This window comes from Culex quinquefasciatus, chromosome 3 (assembly GCF_015732765.1).
Source record: "Culex quinquefasciatus strain JHB chromosome 3, VPISU_Cqui_1.0_pri_paternal, whole genome shotgun sequence".
Taxonomy (NCBI): Eukaryota; Metazoa; Arthropoda; class Insecta; order Diptera; family Culicidae; genus Culex; species Culex quinquefasciatus.
In genome coordinates, this window is record NC_051863.1 from 191293958 (window position 1) to 191313642 (window position 19685).

General features: G+C 37.1%; 1 protein-coding gene and 1 long non-coding RNA gene across 3 annotated transcripts in view; both read right to left on the reverse strand.

The window, feature by feature from the left end:
* The window catches only part of LOC6040951 (RNA-binding protein Musashi homolog Rbp6), a 1069503-nt gene that overhangs the window by 837679 nt on the left and 212139 nt on the right, over nucleotides 1-19685 (reverse strand). The gene's annotated exons all lie outside the window — the stretch shown is intronic.
* Nucleotides 9388-10660, reverse strand: LOC119769468. The gene is made up of 3 exons (XR_005278370.1): nucleotides 10583-10660; nucleotides 10444-10511; nucleotides 9388-9573 (listed from the first exon to the last, which is right to left on the reverse strand). It is a non-coding gene; the product is annotated as an uncharacterized LOC119769468 (long non-coding RNA).

Consider the following 19685-nt stretch of genomic DNA (forward strand, 5'->3'; position numbering starts at 1 on the left):
TATCAAACATTATAACTAAAACAAAATCATGTTTTATCATTTTGAGTATTTAAAAAATAAAGTATTTTTTTATTCGTGAAAATTTTAGAACTTAATAAAAAAACGCTGAATAAATTGAAAGCACATACACAATTTTGCATCGTATAATACCAAAACAAAGTTTGAGTTATTTCACAAAAAAGGTGTTTTTTACAAAAATATGTTTTTTCAAAAAAACACCAATATAGCAAAGATGCACATTCAATTTCACATCTTTTCCTACCCATATTGAAAATTCTGTAAATTAGTTAAAATTGGTTTTAATTTATGCAACAAGTTTCAAAAACAAAGTTTTACAACGAGTTGAAAACATTTTTTTTTTTCAATTCCGGAAAACTCATTTGATTCCCCGTTTGAATCTTATTTGCAGTCAAGAAAAAATAAAAAATGAAATTACAAGCCTAGGTTTCAACATTTGGATGAAAAAAGAGTTTTACCCGAGCATGGGTAAATAACAAGGGAAATGCGTAATAATACCTTTCTCTGGTATCAATACCAAATTTTGGTATTCCTGGACCCTTTAAAATTTGTCTTAAGGATTATGCAAGAGCAAAATGTGGTATCATACCAATTTAAGGTATTGTTTTGATATTGCAAAATTGCAGAATTTGTCAATGATCGAACACCACATTTTGGTATTCTTTTGGTATTACAGTATTTTATCAAATTCCTCTGCAACTATGGGAAAATTTTGACCAATTTTGACAAAATAATTAATTTTGCGCTATAATGATGTTTCAAAGCGAATGCTTTCATTCAAAACCGGAAATTTCAAACTTGATTTCAAACATTTTTGATATACCTCTATAGAAATGACTTGAAAATTTTCGAAAATTTTCTAAGTCAGGATGGCACATTTTGGTATTATTTTGGTATTAAAGTGTTTTATGAAATTCCTCTGAAACTATGGGAAAATTTTGACCAATTTTGACAAAATAATTAATTTTGCGCTAAAATGATGTCTCAAAGCGAATGCTTTCATTCAAAACCGGAAATTTCAAACTTTATTTTAAACATTTTTGATATACCCCCTATAGAAATGACTTGAAATTGTGGAAAATTTTCTAAGTCAGGGTGGCACATTTTGGTATTAAAGTGTTTTATCAAATTCCTCTGAAACTATGGGAAATTTGTTAAAAAAAATTTACGAGTTAATTAATTTTGCGCTAAAATGACTTGAAACCCAAAAATGTTAAAGATCATTTAAAAAATTAGTGTGATATACCCACTAATATTTTTTTTCAAAAACGTTGAAATATCTCGGGTTGAAATAGTCGGGATAACCAAATACTTTGAAAATCGAGTCAATCGACAGATTAATGAATTTTAGTGAATTTCAATTCAGTTTCATTTTAATAATACATATTTTTCAATCTTGTTATTTTTCAGAAGCTTCAAGAACTTCAAGCACAGGCCGTTCATCAATGACAAATGCATTCGGTGTGGTGAAGAATATCACTAATAACAACATGGAATCATCAGGTGAGTAGATTTGGCTGTTGCATATGAATAATTTCCGTTTTTTCACTGCAACTGCAACTGCTGCACTAAAAATGGTATGAAAATACCAAATTTTGGTATTACTTGTTCAAATACCAGCGACCATAATGTGCTCTTGGTTGCCCAGTAATAGATGGTAAAATAGCATGAAATCATACCAAAATCATGTATGTGAAAGACCACAGAAATACCAAAATATGATTTTCCAAGGGCGTGGGAATACCTAAAAATAAAACCATGGCAATACCAAGTTTTGGTATTCAAGCAATGTTCAAAAATCCAGAAGACCTCAACTTGGTATTGAAATGGTTTTATTTTGAGGTATTATTTTACCCTTGGAATAACATGGTTTGGTATTGTTGTGCCCTTCCACATACAAGACTTTGGTATGATTTCATGGTATTTTACCATCTATTACTGGGCAACCAAGGGCACATTTTGGTCGCTGTTATTTGCCCAAGTAATACCAAAATTTGGTATTGCCGTGTTATTTACCCCTGCTCGGGTAAAGTGCATTTTACAGGCCAACAGTGGCTTTCCAATCATTAGTTTTGAAAATATCGCGGCATTGACGGATTTTAATTTCGCGAAAAAAAAACTTTTCGTGGGACATAGGTATTTCATGAAAATTTGAAATGTTTTCAAAGGAGTTCCAACATGCTAAATATGATTATAAACGCGGGAAAATGCATTTTAACTGGTTTTCAGTTGATTCAACTTCAATTTTGATTTGAATTTTGAAGTTTATCGAAAACATTTTTTTTTGCCGACATAAACTTTGAAAAATATTTGCAACACCCTTATTGAGAAAACAAATTCAAACATAATACTGAATTCAAATAAAATATCAAATTTTAAAAGTTATCAATATGTGACATTGATAACAATGTCAGATCCAAATCTTTGGATGAGAAATATCAAATTGCTTTGGCAAATAGTACAAGGTAAGACTGTATTCAATATTTTTTCCAACAAATATTGAGTAAAACGGGCCTTATTCTAAAATAAACTATTTTAATTTTATTTAAAAAATTAAAGACCTGTTACATACAAGCTCTCATTATTTTCTAAGTAAGAAAATTGTGTTTTGATTCCTTAATTGTATTAAAAATTGACAATTTCATTCTAAAAAAAACTGTTAAAAATACAAATATATTATTGTGAACTTTGTCCTAAGCAAAGTTTATAAATATAGTGTCGAAATAGTGTGTTTAAAAAGTTTTCGAGATACATTTAACTAATTATATAAAAGTGGTTTAGAAAACAGCTTTATACAGTTTGATTAAGATAACTTTTTTTATATTAAACGTTCTTAAAGAGTCGAACGTAAGCGGGCTTGCTGTTTCTATTTTCATAAATTTTTGATCACATAGAAAATAAATCCATTCGTGTCTCACCCTTTCTACCCCTATGCAAAAGCTTAAATTATTCAGCCATTTTTCCACTGCACGTCTCATTTAGTTCATAATGGCAAGATTTATTGGAGCAAATGTTTTCGCAAGTGCCGATCAACTGCAGGCCCCGTCAACATCACCACACACACACACGCCACAACAAGGTTGACTTGGGAAAACTTACCGCATAAAATAACGATAATGTCATTCAGCATCTTGGCGAGCGATTTTTACGAGCTGCGAATTTCCTTCCCTCCTGCCCAATCTGTCATAGTGACTAGTAGCAATACTGTCGACAGGTTTTTTTTTTCTTCCTCCTCCATCAGCCAGCCACGTCTGAATGGGACAAACTTTGCCCAAACATGCTGGAAAAGAAATACTTCCGACTGCTGGAATGTATGTGTCGCCATTGCGATTCGATATCTGCTGGTCGTTTTCTCCAAAGAAGATGAGTTATTACGTCTACTTATGTCGATACTGGCAAAGAAAAACGGGTTAGAACTCCTCCGCCAAAGTTACGTGAAGCTTCTTTCCAATTTTATTAGAAAACCAAAATAATTTCGATAACAAATTTTCCCCAATTGCTCCCTGTTGGCACACCCGAGCATGCAATCGAGGAGGAGCGAGGTCCTGCAAACATTCCGACCGGGAATTGTCCGTTTTGTGGAAAGCGCTTTTCAATTTTTTGAAAGAGATTTTCACCAGGTTTTTCCTCGATTTCAGCCATCGCTTCGCACACAAAAGTATATTTCATTTTCCACACTCACACCCCCCACCTCCAAGTCAGGATGCTCGGGATGCTTTCCAATCCTTCCAAACATTGAAAAAGGGCGAGCAATTCCAAACAGAAACGTACGTAATTTCGGTGTTACCACACCTCGTCCCTCCTCCCACCCCAAAAGGGGGGTGGTGGGGGTGGAAGCTCGATTTTTCGCATTGCCTTTAGCCCCAGGATTTTGGCAGGAACCCCGCCAGACATTCAGGGTCTCACACACACACACACGCGCGAACTTCTTTGCCATAAAAGTGATATTTCGGAGATCATGAATCAGGGGCGAGAAAAGTTTCGCAATAGGTGCGGGGGAGTGTGTTGGAGGATTGTGGGGGAGGGGATGAATGACTGGATTTCAGCTGCCGGAAGAGATAAACAGGAAGAAGTGCCATATGATATAATTCTTCGAGCAAACAACAGCGAGTACGTTGCACTGTGGGTGAAATTGAGGGAGAAATCATTATCAAACAAGTTTTTAGAAAAAAAACTACTGTTTTGGTTATGTTATTCATAGCAGTGTTTCGGCAGAAAAAGTTTGAAAAAAAAATAAAAAGAAACTTAAGATTTATGTGTGGTTTTGCGTGATTTCTGGAGCAACATTTGAAAAGGGCGCATAAGCATTTCGACAACCAGAACTATTTAGCAAATTCCGAGCGAACAAGTTACTATTTGACAAACCCCTCAATGTTAAAATGTAGCGAAGAAGGCCAACTATTGTTTAACATTTCGAATTTTGTGGAAAAGTTACATGTTAGCTCGGAATTTGCAAAACAGCTGTCAAAATGTTTATCTGCCCTTTTCTCGTGTTGCCCCAGATTTTATGTGATTTTGTGTGATTTTCTCTGACGTTGTGTGGTATTGTGTAATTTTTTTTTTTCTGATTTTTTGTGATTTATGTTAGGTTGAGTAAGGTTGTGTTGTTTGTGAGTCTGAGATTTCGGTCATTCGATTTTTTTTTGTATTTTTTAATCCGGCTGAAACTTTTTTGGTGCCTTCGGTATGCCCAAAGAAGCCATTTTGCATCATTAGTTTGTCCATATAATTTTCCATACAAATTTGGCAGCTGTCCATACAAAAATGATATGTGAAAATTCAAAAATCTGTATCTTTTGAAGGAATTTTTTGATCGATTTGGTGTCTTCGGCAAAGTTGTAGGTATGGATACGGACTACACTGATAAAAAAATATACACGGTTAAAATTTTTTGTGATTTTTAAATTAACTTATGGTCACTAAAACTTGATTTGCAAAAAAACACTATATATATTTTTTTTATTTTTTGATATGCTTTAGAGGACATCAAATGCAAAATTTTCAGAAATTTCCAGAATGGGCAAAAAATCTTTGACCGAGTTATGATTTTTTGAATCAATACAGATTTTTTCAAAAATTCGAAATATTGGTCGCAAAAATTTTTCAACTTTATTTTTCGATGTAAAATCGAATTTGCAATCAAAAAGTACTTTAGTAAATTTTTGATAAAGTGCACCGTTTCCAAGTTATAACCATTTTTAGGTAACTTTTTTGAAAATAGTCGCAGTTTTTCATTTTTTTAAAATAGTGCCCATGTATGCCCACTATTGAAAAAAATATTTTTGAAAAGCTGAGAAAATTCTCTATATTTAGCTTTTTCGGACTTTATTGATACGACCCTTAGTTGCTGAGACATAGCCATGCAAAGGTTAAAAAACAGAAAAATTGATGTTTTCTTAGTCTCACCCAAACAACCCACCATTTTCTAATGTCGATATCTCAGCAACTATAGGTCCGATTTACAATGTTGAAACATGAAACATTCGTAAAATTTTCCGATCTTTTCGAAAAAAATATTTTAAAAAATTTTAAATCAAGACTAACAAATCAATCGGGCCAAACATTCAATATTACGCCCATTTGAAATGTTAGTCTTGATTTAAATATTTTGAAAATATTTTTTTCGAAAAGACCAGAAAATTTCACGAATGTTTCATGTTTTAACATTGTAAATTGGACGTATAGTTGCTGAGATATCGACATTAGAAAATGGTGGGTTGTTTGGGTGAGACTTAGAAAACATCAATTTTTCGTTTTTTAACCTTTGCATGGCAATATCTCAGCAACTAAGGGTCGTATCAACAAAGTCCGAAGAAGCAAAATATAGAGAATTTTCTCAGCTTTTCAAAAATATTTTTTTCAATAGTGGGCAAACATGAGCACTATTTTTAAAAAATGAAAAACTGCGACTAATTTCAAAAAAGTTACCTAAAGATTGTTATAATTTGGAAACGGTGCACTTTATCAAAAATTTACTAAAGTACTTTTTGATTGCAAATTCGATTTTACATCGAAAAATAAAGTTGAAAAATTTTTGCGACCAATATTTCGAATTTTTGAAAAAATCTGTATTGATTCAAAAAATCATAACTCGGTCAAAGATTTTTTGCCCATTCTGGAAATTTCTGAAAAGTTGGCACTTCATATCCTCTAAAACATATCAAAAAATTAAAAAAAAAATATAAATAGTGTTTTTTGCAAATCAAATTTTAGTGACAAAAAGTTAAATTAAAAATCACCAATTTTTTTTTACCGTGTATAATTTTTTTTTTTCAGTGTAGTCCATATCCATACCTACAACTTTGCCGAAGACACCAAATCGATCAAAAAATTCCTTCAAAAGATACAGATTTTTGAATTTTCATACATCATTTTTGTATGGACAGCTGCCAAATTTGTATGGAAAATTATGTGGACAAACTAATGATGCAAAATGGCTTCTTTGGGCATACCGAAGGCACCAAAAAAGTTTCAGCTGGATTAAAAAATACAAAAATTAAAATTAAAGAAAAAAGTCCGATTCCGTAGATAACTGCTCTTGTGTGATTTTGTCTAAATTTATGTTATTTTGTGTTAGGTTGGTTTTGCGTGATTTTTTTTTTTATTTTTTTTATGATTTTGATTCAGGTTGTGTGATTTAGTGTGAGGTTGATTGATTTTTTTGTGATTTTGTCTATTTTTTTGTAATTTTGTGTGAGGTTGTTAGGTTTTTTGTGGTTTTGAATGATTTTATGTGATTTTGTATGAGTTGTGAGGTTTTGTGGATTGTTTTATTGTATGTGATTTTTTGTGATTTTATGTGAGTTGTGGTTTTTTTGTGATTTTTTTCATACTTTTTTGATTTTTGTTTGATTTTTTGTGATTTTGTGTAATTTTGTGGTTTTGTGGATTGTGTGATTTTATCTGATTTTTTTTAAGATTTTGTGTGAGGTTGCTTGGTTTTGTATGATGTTTTTTGATTTGTGTGATTTTGTGTGATTTTCCATGAGGTTGTGTGAGTTGTTGTGGATTGTGTGATTTCATCTGATTTTTTGTGATTTTGTGTGAATTTTTGTGGATTTTCTGATTTTGTGTGATTTTGAGTGATTTTTTCTAACTTTTTATGATTTTGTGTGAGGTTGTGTTGTTTTGTATGATGTTATATGATTTTGTGTGATTTTTTATGAGGTTGTGTGAGATTTTGTGGATTATGTGATTTTATCTGATTTTTTGTGAGATTGTTTGGTTTTGTATGATTTTATATGATTTTGTGTGATTTTGTGTGAGGTTGTGTGAGTTATTGTGGATTGTGTGATTTTATCTGATTTTTTGAGATTTTTTGTGAGGTGGTTTGGCTTTGTTTGATTTTGCATGATTTTTTGTTGTAATTTTGTGTGGTTTTGTGCGATTTTTTCTGATTTTTGTGATTAAATTTAGTTGTTTGTGTGTTTTTTTTTTTTGTTATTTATTTATGAGTGTGAAGTTGATTTGGTTATGTGATTTGGTATGATTTTTTTGCGATTTAGTGTGAGGTTGTGTGATTTTGTGTGATTTGTGTAATTTAGCGTGATTTTGTGAGTGGTTGTGTGGTTTTGTGTGATTTTTCTGATTTTTTTTTTGTGTTTTTGTGTAAGGTTGTTTTAGGTTGTGTGTGTAACCAGTGGTTCGGTTAGCTTCAAGAGTGGTGAGACTGTTGTTCCGCGACGCGTAAATTAGCATGCCGAAAGGGAACCCTGTGAAAGCTGGAGAGCGGAACATCCCCACTCGAGTAGCGGTCCAACGCCAATGGACGCTACCAACGCTCCACGCTGGAGTAGTTGCGCTAGTCACCACCAGAAAGCGCCACGAGAAGGACAATGGATTCGCTAGGGCGAAATAGGATGAGAATGGGGCGAAATGGGAAGGATGGATGAGGTTGAGGAACGCTGGAGAATCTGCGCCATTGGATCGGTCACTTGCCTGGTGATTTAAGAAGTGGACGGTCGAACCAGCTACGTTCGCCGTCAAGTGAGAGTGAAGTGGAACCGGCGCGGAAGACCGGAAGGAAAGGGTCCGTCGATCGGAAGATCCGGACAAGCTGCAGGAGAACCTGCGCAGAAACTGGACAACCAGGTAGAGGACGATCCCAAAACAACAAATCCCCGCAACAGCCAACCCATCTCCTTTCCGCCATCTTCTAACGCTGCCCCATTGTGCCCTACAGACCCTCGGTGTGTACGCTTCGCGTACCGATCGGCCAGCCCAACCCTGGGTGCCGGAAGCCCGTGTGACCCACACGACACCCGCAGTGTCCCCTACGGCGATCGTCACGCCAGACGATCGCAACTCTACACCGTTCCGGTGTGGGAACTGCCGGTCGCGACGCCGCCATTTTGTTCCGAGGAACATCCCTGTCGCGACCATAACCGCCACCGAATCTGCCAGCCGTTATAACCCGTCGACGCCGGAAACCAGGCAATCCGGTGGACTTGTCCACCGAAGTCCTGGGTCCGTCAACAAACCCAGGAGCGTCGAGGCAGAAGGCGAGGAGAGGGTCCGAGTACGAGCTCGAGCAGCTGACCGTGAGCACGAAGAGCAGAAGAAGGCGTTCCGCTCCGGTGGAGTGTGCCCCGGATGCGTGGAGGCGACAACGACGGCGAGTAGCAGAAGCCGGCGAGAACGAGCAGCGGCAGCAGTGATAGTTCCGGAAAGGGGCCCCAAGGAAGAAGGAAGAAGAGGACGTGTGAGGTAGGACTAAATTAAGGAAGTGGGAAGGACAAGGAAGTGCAGCTTGAGTCTGCCGAAATAAAACTGTCGGATAGTTCCGGAATAAAGTGGGTGTTTTGTTCAACGGTATTAGCAGGTGTTTCCCTTTTGTGCCGAATTCGGATTAACAGGCCGACCCTGAGGTGTTTTAGTAAGGGAGGTCTCATTATTGCTGGAGTTAGCCAGCCATTTGTTATACTTGGCGCCCAACTAGAAATAGTTTAACTAATTCGTGCATGGGAATATCTGTGAATTGTGAGCATGATGCCCACTTCTCTGGGAAAACGCCCATTATTCAAGTTCAGGACTTGACCAAACATCAAAATACAAACAGAAGAACAACTAATACTTGGATATTTAGGTCCTTTGGAGGGGTCTTGGATGTCTATGTGAGGAGGAACGACCACCAGACATTGACATAGTATTTGGTCGAAGATTTCATTGATTAATTTGCAAAATTCCAGAATGGCTTTCGTATCAGTGGAGTGTGGTTTCCTTCGTATGTGTTGAATGAGAAGACCAGGCAAAACAAATCGTCTATTTTCGCTACAGTCTGTGCGAGTTCACAAGCTTAGCCCTAGTAATTATACAATTTACAATCAGCTCATTTAGGTATCGAGCGTGAACAAATTCTAGGTTATCAAATTATTTTCGACGTGCAAAACCGTTTTACTAGGTAGTTCTTTACAATTTTATCCAATTTTTATTGGAATTCCATTCCAAAACTGGACTTGTGTTCCGGTGGGATGATGACAACATGACCGCTTTGGGTAGTGAACTCCACAGTATTTTGTAGTCCATTTCGCTGAATTATGCGTCGATAAATGACATCTAAAAAGAAAATTAAAGTATTTGAGTTAATAAACAGTGTTTTTGTACGAAATGGTTTAGTGTTGTGAATGTTTTAGATCTTGTGATCAAATTTTATTGAAAGAGTTTTAATTTGAGTGTTTGAGTGATGAGTGATATTTGAATGAAAGAATGATGAATGAATGATGTACTAGGATGGTGAACTGTTTCACCAATTTTCCAACCCAATTACCCCTTGAGAGAATCAGAAAAAGAACAAATCATCAAAAGAATATGAAACTGGAAAAATGAGAGATAAATCTGAAACAAGAGTTGATAATTGAAGTAAATTGCGAGAGCTTTCAATCAAAGAGAGCGTTTAGGGAGAAAGTTTATGTTGTAGTGAGAGTCGCTACGAGTATGTGTGAGTTAGTGGTAAGTTTCTGCATGACAAATGAAAGTTTGTTGTGTATGAGACTTGTTTTTAACCCAAGAACAAAATTTTAGAAAATCTATTTTCTTTTTATTAAGATTTCCTAGACTTTTCTAGTACCTGTTCAAATTTGGAGTTAATGTTGTGAAGAGATAGGAGTTTATGTTGGTCGAGTTGGCCATGTGTTTCTCTTGGTGAGAAAAAAAGGTTGATACTCGGGGAGGCAGAGTATTGCGGTACTAGTTCACCTAAGTTAGTCCTCAAACAAGAATTTTAGATCGTTTTGGGTCTCTTGTGTGTGTGGTCAACTGCTCTGAGAAGCGATGAAGTTAAAAGTTCATCATTCGTCGAATTTTCAGATGTAGTGGACATGCAAACACAGAGACACCATTGATCGTAATGTGGTACTAGTCTAGGAAGACGATGAAGATCGTTTGTGTTTGTGAAGTTTGTGAAGTGTGTGTAGATGTAAATCTTACCTGTGTGTGAGATGTTTTGAGGACGATGTTCCTTTGTTAGGGTGGTGCGTTGTTACGGCCAATTTACCCTGAAAGAAGAGATGGAATTAGTTGAGCTACTTTTGGTTAGATCGAGCAGTACAATTTGGCAAATAGTTACCTTCTGTTAAATGTTCTTTAAGAAGTACTATTTCGTCCATTCAAGTACGCCAATGCTTACCCCTGACCAAAGTAGTTGTGACTAAGTTCCAGTCCTTCGTAATATGCCACGTAGTTTGGTGAACCTGCAGGAGAAATGTTTATTAGTGTCGTAGGACATAGTTACAGCTGTTATGCTGAAGTTGGATCCAGAAAGTAGAAGTTTTGAGCCTGCTCACACAACATCTGACGAGATGGTGAGACAGAGTTCGGTAATGTGACGGTAGATACAACAGCATGCATGATCGTAAACAATCTGTTTGATCGTGTACTGCGTTTAAGTTGGTCTAGCCTGTAAAATGCGGGAGTAGTTGTGCCTAGAGTTAGGGCAACTTTTAGAGCAGTTTGGCTCGATGTTACTTGGTGGATTTTGGTTCAAGAGAGTGGTATCTGTTAACATCTCTTCTAGATGCACTCACACTGTTCCAATTATCGCTAATACCAAAGAAAATGCGTGGGAGAAAGTTAGTTTTCTCCTAATCACCTGTAGTTGTGAGGAGTTTGTACAAATCTTGTAAAAACGTTGAATTGAATGTTAATTTATTTGAATTTTAGTTTGTTGCATGATTATTTATTGATTTGCACTGTATTGTCCAAAAATTTAATCAATTTTCTTCCTCCCACCATAAATAGTGAATGAAAGCATAAAAGCATAAAAGCATAAATAGAAATCACAGTACCCACATAATTTGCCTTCAGCATAATGACTTGGAATACATAAAAAGTATCTGAATATCATATGTCTCGGGAAAGTAACCAAAATCATGAAACATAATAATCAATATCAATCACAACATAATTAAAGCACCAATAATATCTAATCATCAATTTTCACAATTAGGTTTGAGGTTATGAACATTTTTTTTTCTCGTTCACTGTATTTGATGAACTACATGATAAAAATGAATGAGATTCATTCACCAGCGAGTACTTGACCAGCATGTTGGTACCTCATGATTTGGAGAGTACTTGCTTCGCAATTTCTCAACTTTTTTACCAAATATTTCATCGATACTTACCATTCCATTTATTCATGCCTCATTTCCACATATAAACACGTCTTTGACAGAGTGTGACAGATGCATTTGACAGTTCGTAATTTTCCCGAACAGTGATAACAAATACAGTTAAACAGTTTATATCAATTTATCGGAAAAGGCAGTACTAGATCGAGGTTTGATAAGATCTTGCGTACAATGTTGCATGAAAGTGCTGATGCACAAATTAAATTTTCGGTTAATATATGGAAATTTTTGGCAAATTTTGTAAATATTATGCCGATTGGTATGTACATATTTTTATTTTTGTAATTATTTATTGTTTTAATTTGTACTTTGTTGTTGTCTTAAAATTTGCATGAAGATTACAAACATTTTTTGCACACAATCGTGAGAGCCATACACACACTGATACGAATGGTAATGATAACGAAGTAGAGTGGAAAAGGAGATCTTCGACACTCGCGCGTGTTGATACATATCAACCGTCACTTGGTGTGACTCGGTACGATTGTAAAAGAATTTATTGTGGAAATAATTATTCTGGAATTTGATTTTCTGAATTTTGTAAATATTTTGCATGTTGTAATAATGTAGAAATTGCATGCTTGTTTGAATTTTAATTTGTAAATATTTATTTTGTTTGACTTGTACATATATTTTTGTAATTTAAATGTTGTCAATGTCGGTTAATGTATCAGGATTGGAGTTCGCTGGAGACCGGAGTTTAAATATACATTGATGGTCAGTAACAGGTTTCGGCCTTGAAACTGAGAGGAGTTGACTTAGGTTGACGATGATAACTTATGACCCCGACCCATAGTCCCTGATATAAGTGTTGTCAACTTGTGTATGCAGACTTGACTTAGTACTGAGGTCTAAATATTCAACTATTTCCGGTTACTTTGAGTTAAAACACAGATGTGCAGTCATTTTTTGTTCTTGTTTCGTGGTTCAGAGGTAAGCTAGTGTTCAAAGTTTACAGTGAATAATATAAAATGAATATTAGTTCTAGTGTTTTCTAAAAAAAATATTAGTTCTAATATTTTTTTTACCCGAGCGAGGGGAGAGTGTAACCAGTGGTTCGGTTAGCTTCAAGAGTGGTGAGACTGTTGTTCCGCGACGCGTAAATTAGCATGCCGAAAGGGAACCCTGTGAAAGCTGGAGAGCGGAACATCCCCACTCGAGTAGCGGTCCAACGCCAATGGACGCTACCAACGCTCCACGCTGGAGTAGTTGCGCTAGTCACCACCAGAAAGCGCCACGAGAAGGACAATGGATTCGCTAGGGCGAAATAGGATGAGAATGGGGCGAAATGGGAAGGATGGATGAGGTTGAGGAACGCTGGAGAATCTGCGCCATTGGATCGGTCACTTGCCTGGTGATTTAAGAAGTGGACGGTCGAACCAGCTACGTTCGCCGTCAAGTGAGAGTGAAGTGGAACCGGCGCGGAAGACCGGAAGGAAAGGGTCCGTCGATCGGAAGATCCGGACAAGCTGCAGGAGAACCTGCGCAGAAACTGGACAACCAGGTAGAGGACGATCCCAAAACAACAAATCCCCGCAACAGCCAACCCATCTCCTTTCCGCCATCTTCTAACGCTGCCCCATTGTGCCCTACAGACCCCTCGGTGTGTACGCTTCGCGTACCGATCGGCCAGCCCAACCCTGGGTGCCGGAAGCCCGTGTGACCCACACGACACCCGCAGTGTCCCCTACGGCGATCGTCACGCCAGACGATCGCAACTCTACACCGTTCCGGTGTGGGAACTGCCGGTCGCGACGCCGCCATTTTGTTCCGAGGAACATCCCTGTCGCGACCATAACCGCCACCGAATCTGCCAGCCGTTATAACCCGTCGACGCCGGAAACCAGGCAATCCGGTGGACTTGTCCACCGAAGTCCTGGGTCCGTCAACAAACCCAGGAGCGTCGAGGCAGAAGGCGAGGAGAGGGTCCGAGTACGAGCTCGAGCAGCTGACCGTGAGCACGAAGAGCAGAAGAAGGCGTTCCGCTCCGGTGGAGTGTGCCCCGGATGCGTGGAGGCGACAACGACGGCGAGTAGCAGAAGCCGGCGAGAACGAGCAGCGGCAGCAGTGATAGTTCCGGAAAGGGGCCCCAAGGAAGAAGGAAGAAGAGGACGTGTGAGGTAGGACTAAATTAAGGAAGTGGGAAGGACAAGGAAGTGCAGCTTGAGTCTGCCGAAATAAAACTGTCGGATAGTTCCGGAATAAAGTGGGTGTTTTGTTCAACGGTATTAGCAGGTGTTTCCCTTTTGTGCCGAATTCGGATTAACAGGCCGACCCTGAGGTGTTTTAGTAAGGGAGGTCTCATTATTGCTGGAGTTAGCCGGCCATTTGTTATATGTGAGTTTATGTAAAGTTGTGTGGTTTGTGTGATTTTGTCTGATTATTTTGTGACTTTTTAAAAGTTGTGTGGTTTTGTGCTATTTTGTCTGATTTTTGTGATTTTGTGTGAGGTTGTGTAGCTTTGTATGATTTTATATAATGTTTTTATTTTTTTTGAACTTTGTGCATGGTTGTGTGATTTCGGAGTGTTTTTTTCTGATTTGTAGTGATTTCATGTGAGGTTGTGTAAAGTTGTGTTGTTTATTTGATTTTGTCTGATTTGTTTTTGAAATTGTGCGGTTTTGTGTGATTTGGTATGATTTTTTTTATAATTATGTATGAGGTTGTGTGTGATTTTGTATGATTTTTTTTTTGTATTTTTTGTGAGGTTGTGTGGGTTTGTGTGATTTTTTATGATTTTGTGTGAAGTCGTGTGATTTAGTGTGATTTTTTTGTGCGGTTGTGTGTGGTTCAGTGGGGTTGTGTGATTTTTTTTAGAGGTTGTTTAAAGTTGTGTGGGTTGTGTAATTTTGTATGATTTTTTATGAAGTTGTGTGGTTTTGTGGGACGCATTGTAGTGCTGTTAAATTATTTTAAATTAGGTATACTGCCCCTGATCGCATAAATGTCCCGTATGCATTTTCATCGATTTCGAGTTTTTGATGCAGTTAAGTTCAAAATCGCGTGCTCTTTCAAAAGAGCCTATAACATCCAGTACTTTGTTCTAGAAATCAGGAGGAAATCCAGTTTTTTCGCGAAAACTTAACACGTAGCCTTATGTATGGGACAAACTTCAAATGCGTTTTTCTCAGCTTGCTGTTTTTGCATATGGGACATTTATGCGAGCATGGGCAGTATAATTGTGTGAAATTGTTAGTGTCTGTTTGTGTTTTTATGTTATTTTGAATAATTCTGTGCAATTGTGTATGAGTAACTGAGAGTGTTTCATTTTGTTTCAACTCGTAAAAAAATCTTTTCAAAATCCAAACTTGAATCACTGTGCCTTCAGAAAATCCGAAACCGTTGAAAAATCTCCAAACCCAACAGAACATAAACCTGCACCAAAAAGTGATCGCAAAACTGATTGATTCCAGCCGGGTTGGTGGTTGGGGGCCAAAGTGAGTGCATGTATTTATTATCGACGATGTTGCAATTTTTCAAAGTTAGCAAAACTTCCCCTCCCGCGCCATGTCGAGCTTTCTTTTATCACGTTATGTCGGGTGAAAAGTTTTATTGAGATGCGAGCAAACAACGCGCACCGAAGGCAATAAATTTCGAAATCAAACCAAATGCTAGCTGATTTTTTGGTGGTGTGTTTTGTTGGGTTATAAAATATGTGGATTGATTTTTTTTTTATTTTATATCAATTACTTTAAAAAATTAAAAAAAGGTAAAACGATTTATCTAATATTTGCTTTACCCATTCCTAAACCTGAGTTCAGTTATGAAACTCATACATAAAAACATAACGCCATTTCTTCGAATAAATTCGATGTTTTCCCTCCCTCCAACCTTTTTGCTCCCCAGGTTCTGTAAACTCGATTTCTTGCGCGAAGTACACCTTCTCTCAGTCGCAAAAATCGCAAGAAAATCGCATTTGGAGCGAGCCAGAATGGCAAAATTATGGATATCAGCAGTACCTCACCCCGGTGAAAGCATTCGGAACATTCAGAACATCTTTTTCGTACCACATTTACCCCCTCGAATGCAGGCTACCACCCTCTGCATGTGATAATAACGACCAAAAAATTCAAAACAACAACCACGCGGCAAAAAATGGGCTTGTCCCCTTTCACCCCGATAGGGTGGCCACCCCCCCTTAAGACGGCGAGGACGGCAGGACAAACATTTTATGACTTCTTGACTGCCGCCGTGGCCGCAGCAGCAGCAAGTAGGGCCAGTGTCGCCAGAATTCTTTCGCACCTGCCATAAATTTTGTTTCTTTGGACAAATAACTTTTGTGTGAACCCTTGCGTGGGACGTCTCGGGGTTGGGTGGAAGGAATTCGACTGCAGCTAAGGTTTGTGGTAGGATTGTGTTGAAGTAGACAAAATAGAGCTTATTAAAATAAGTAAAAAGTATAGTCAATTCCATCACGTGACTGAAGCCTTCTTTAAATTAGATAGACTAAAACATCAATAATAAACGAAATCTCATGGCAGTGCTCCCAGAATGTTCAAATGTCTTTCAAAAAATCTTACATTATTTTTTTTAATATGGTTTAGAAGTTCTTTTCAACTAAATTTTGAACATTTTTTCGCTTTTCAACAATTTTCAAACAAATACTAAAACTCGATTAAGCATTCAAAATATTGCACAGGGTTGCCAAATCATCGAGCATGATTTTAACACAACTGAACGTCTTTAAACATCTAGAACTCATAAATTACGAATCCCATCGCCGGAGGCGCCACGCTCATAAATTTAATTTGATTTTATACCTTCTTATCGATCCAAGCGGAGGTGACCCTTAAGAAAATGGAAAATTCAAATAAGACAGAGCTAGCAAGAAGATATCGGAGACCAAACCCAACAGGGCGGAAAGAGGAAAGTGTGAGGCGGACCCGGATTAACATGACAACGATTAGGACAAGTGGATGTCATCTTCAGGAAGCAATTTGCGTTTTCGTTTCGTTTCGTTGGCTGTGGGGCCGTCCCTTTGACTGGCTGGGCGCTGTGTACTTAATATAGCTTTTGGACAGTGAGATTTTCTTAATTGAGGTGGTCAAAATCATACTAAATTTAAAACTTTTAAATCAAATCTCTAACAAAACTATTTTGAAGTATACCAAATTTGAACGAAAATCACAAAAACCAACTGTATCTAAGGTCATCCTCACGTCAAACCCAAATGAAACCCGAGCTTCAACTGAATCGTAATGAAAACTTTCAGAAACTAGCTTTTCCCCAGCTGAGCTGATCTGCGGTTGAAGCTGGATGCCTCCGAGAGGAGGCAACGCCTCAAGTATCACTTGCGCCACCCCACTGCGTAACGGATCGTTGAGCATCGGGGGTTGCCCGAACACGCACCATCCAGTGTCCTCCAGAGGGGGGTCCGACAAATCTCGAGGCAAAATTATGATGATGACTCTTGTTGTGGGTACGAAGCTACCCTTGGTTCGTTCGTTTGGGTCCTTTGAGAGGCAGGGAGAGCCTTTTGGCGAATTACACACCACTCTTGGGAGCTCTGTTGGCGGCTGATTTTTGGCTGAAAACCGAGCAGAAGAGGACGCAGTTGATGTTTGTCCGGGATACACCAGACTGTTTCCTAATGGTCCAGCGCAAGGTGCAAAATTGGGAACTTCCAGAAAACGGGTCCTTGGACCAAAACCTTTTACGGTAACTGGCCAGTAATTGAAAACACTGCTAAAGGGACAAATACCCTTCCTCGGCCTATTTCCATTATCGACTTAACAGAACTTTGATCATGTATTACAGCTTCCATAAAGTGTGTTTGACTATTAGAAATTAATAATTAGCTAAGATAAAAGTGAGCAAGCAACTTTACATTGTTAATGTACTCTAAAATATCGCTTGAACAGCGACAACTGCAAAAGTGACAAGAATAGGTGGAAAGGCGTAGTGTGACGAAATTGAGAATATTTCCCCTATTATCCCAAATCAAGTATTCCGAGAAAACACGCGTTTTAGTTTACAATTGTGCAGTTTGAAATATTAGAAAAAATCTATGTTGAGAAGGGATTTCAGGATCGATTTGGTGTTTTCAGCAAAGTTGTTTCCAGATAAATGTACACGGAAAATAATCTGAAAATTTGTATACGTTTTTTTAGAAAAAAGTTTATGTGCTAAAATATAAAGTTAATCTTCGAAAAAAAAAATTTTTCTTTGGTACAAGATGTTGCATCATCCTTAACTATAGCGCAAAAAAAATGATAACACATAAACTTTTTTCTTCAAAAAACACGATCCAGATTTACTATAGGCGTCGTTTTCAAGATATGGCCAGCCAAAGATTTTTTTTTAATTTTGGATAATTATACAATGTATAAAGTTAGTTTTTTTTGCCAAAAGATTCTGGTGCGAATAAAATATCTAAGAAATAATAAAATATTAAAAAACCTTTAAGGCTAAATGTTTTAAAAAAAAAGTATTAATTTTCTGATGTATTTGATAAATAACAAACTTTTCAAAATTGTTTTTTTTTGTTTTTTTTTTTTTTTTTTTCGAGTGCATAATTGACAAAAGGAGTGCGTGGTCGTAAAAAATATTCGGAGTGAAAAGTGATTTTTTTTTTGTGTGTGCCTTTTGTTTCGCATTTTTGTCGTGTATTGTGTGCTGCGAAGAGATTTGAAATTTGCTCGCGTTATCTTAATTGTAGAAACAGTAAAAATATACTGATAAGTCCAGCCCATAGCACTACTGCTCGGTTGGCAAGCGTTCGATTAAAAAAGCTTTCTAAATAATCATTTATTTATCTTTCCGCAAACAGCTGTCTAAGATTTAAAATTTTCAACCGATAAACAAAATGCTCATGGTCACATCACTGCCATTCGTGAATCCTGACCTCATACCCATCTACTAACCCCCTCAAAACTCATGTGATACTTTGTCGGAGAAGCAGTCGATTGGGCGGTCTCTATCACTCAAGTATCGGACTAACATTCCCATCCACTTCCCCGTGACCCTACCACTGGTCGTGGCCGGCGCCGGTATTGATCAGCCTGATAGGGGCCTTTGAGAAGTTGCGAAGCGAGGAAAGATAGCTCCCACTTATCTTCCACGGCTCGTGGATGTAACTTCTGGAGGTCCTGGTCAATAACGGAGTAGCAACTGCGGGTGGGCACCTATGCTTATGCTTATGCTTATGCTTATGCTTAAGGCTACCAACTGTACGGATTTTTTCCTTACCGTACGGATTTTCGACCCTCTCCGCGGATTTTAAACAGGCCGGATTTTTTGTACGGAATTTTTTGCATAATACGGATTTGTACGGAATTTTAACAACTTTTTAAAAATTCATTTCTTTTTTAATTGGGTCAAAGCTTTTGCTAATTAGACATTTTTATTTATCTGTCAGTTTGATTTTCCGGGTTTTCCTCAGTTCAAACTTGATTGTCAATGTTTGTTCTTTTCAAATTCCTCACAAAACATATTTATCAAATAAAAGATCAAAAGGCTTTCTTAAACTTGTGGAAACCTTGTGTTGTGCTTGTATTTATAGGACCTTTCCAATAAAAGCTCTAGAAATTTTTTCATGAAAACACTGACAACGATATTATTCGTAAAAGTAAACTTGATATTTCGTAAACTTTTAAACGTTTAACAAAAATATGTCTATTTCTAAAATTCCAAATTTATCTAAATAATTCCTTGACATTTTTTGTTATACCATGGTGTTATGTCGGTAAAGTATACGGATTTTTGCTCAGCAAGAGTTGGTAGCCTTACTTATGCTTATGCTTATGCTTATGCTTAATTGATAAATAACAAACTTCTCAAAATTGTTTTTTTTTTTTTCAAAAAAATCAAATCATTAGTATTGAAAATTCAAAATATTTACAAAAAACACATTAAAGGCACAATTTTCTACAAAAAAAAATATTTGATGTAATCGATATTTTTCTTAATCGATATTTTTTGTATTTTGGAATCTTAAAAAAAAACTTCTGAAGCTTTGTTTTCCACCAAAAAACATTCTGATCCTTTCGAAAAAAAATGGATTTTGTTGAACATTGAAAATTAAACCGATTGTTTTCGAGA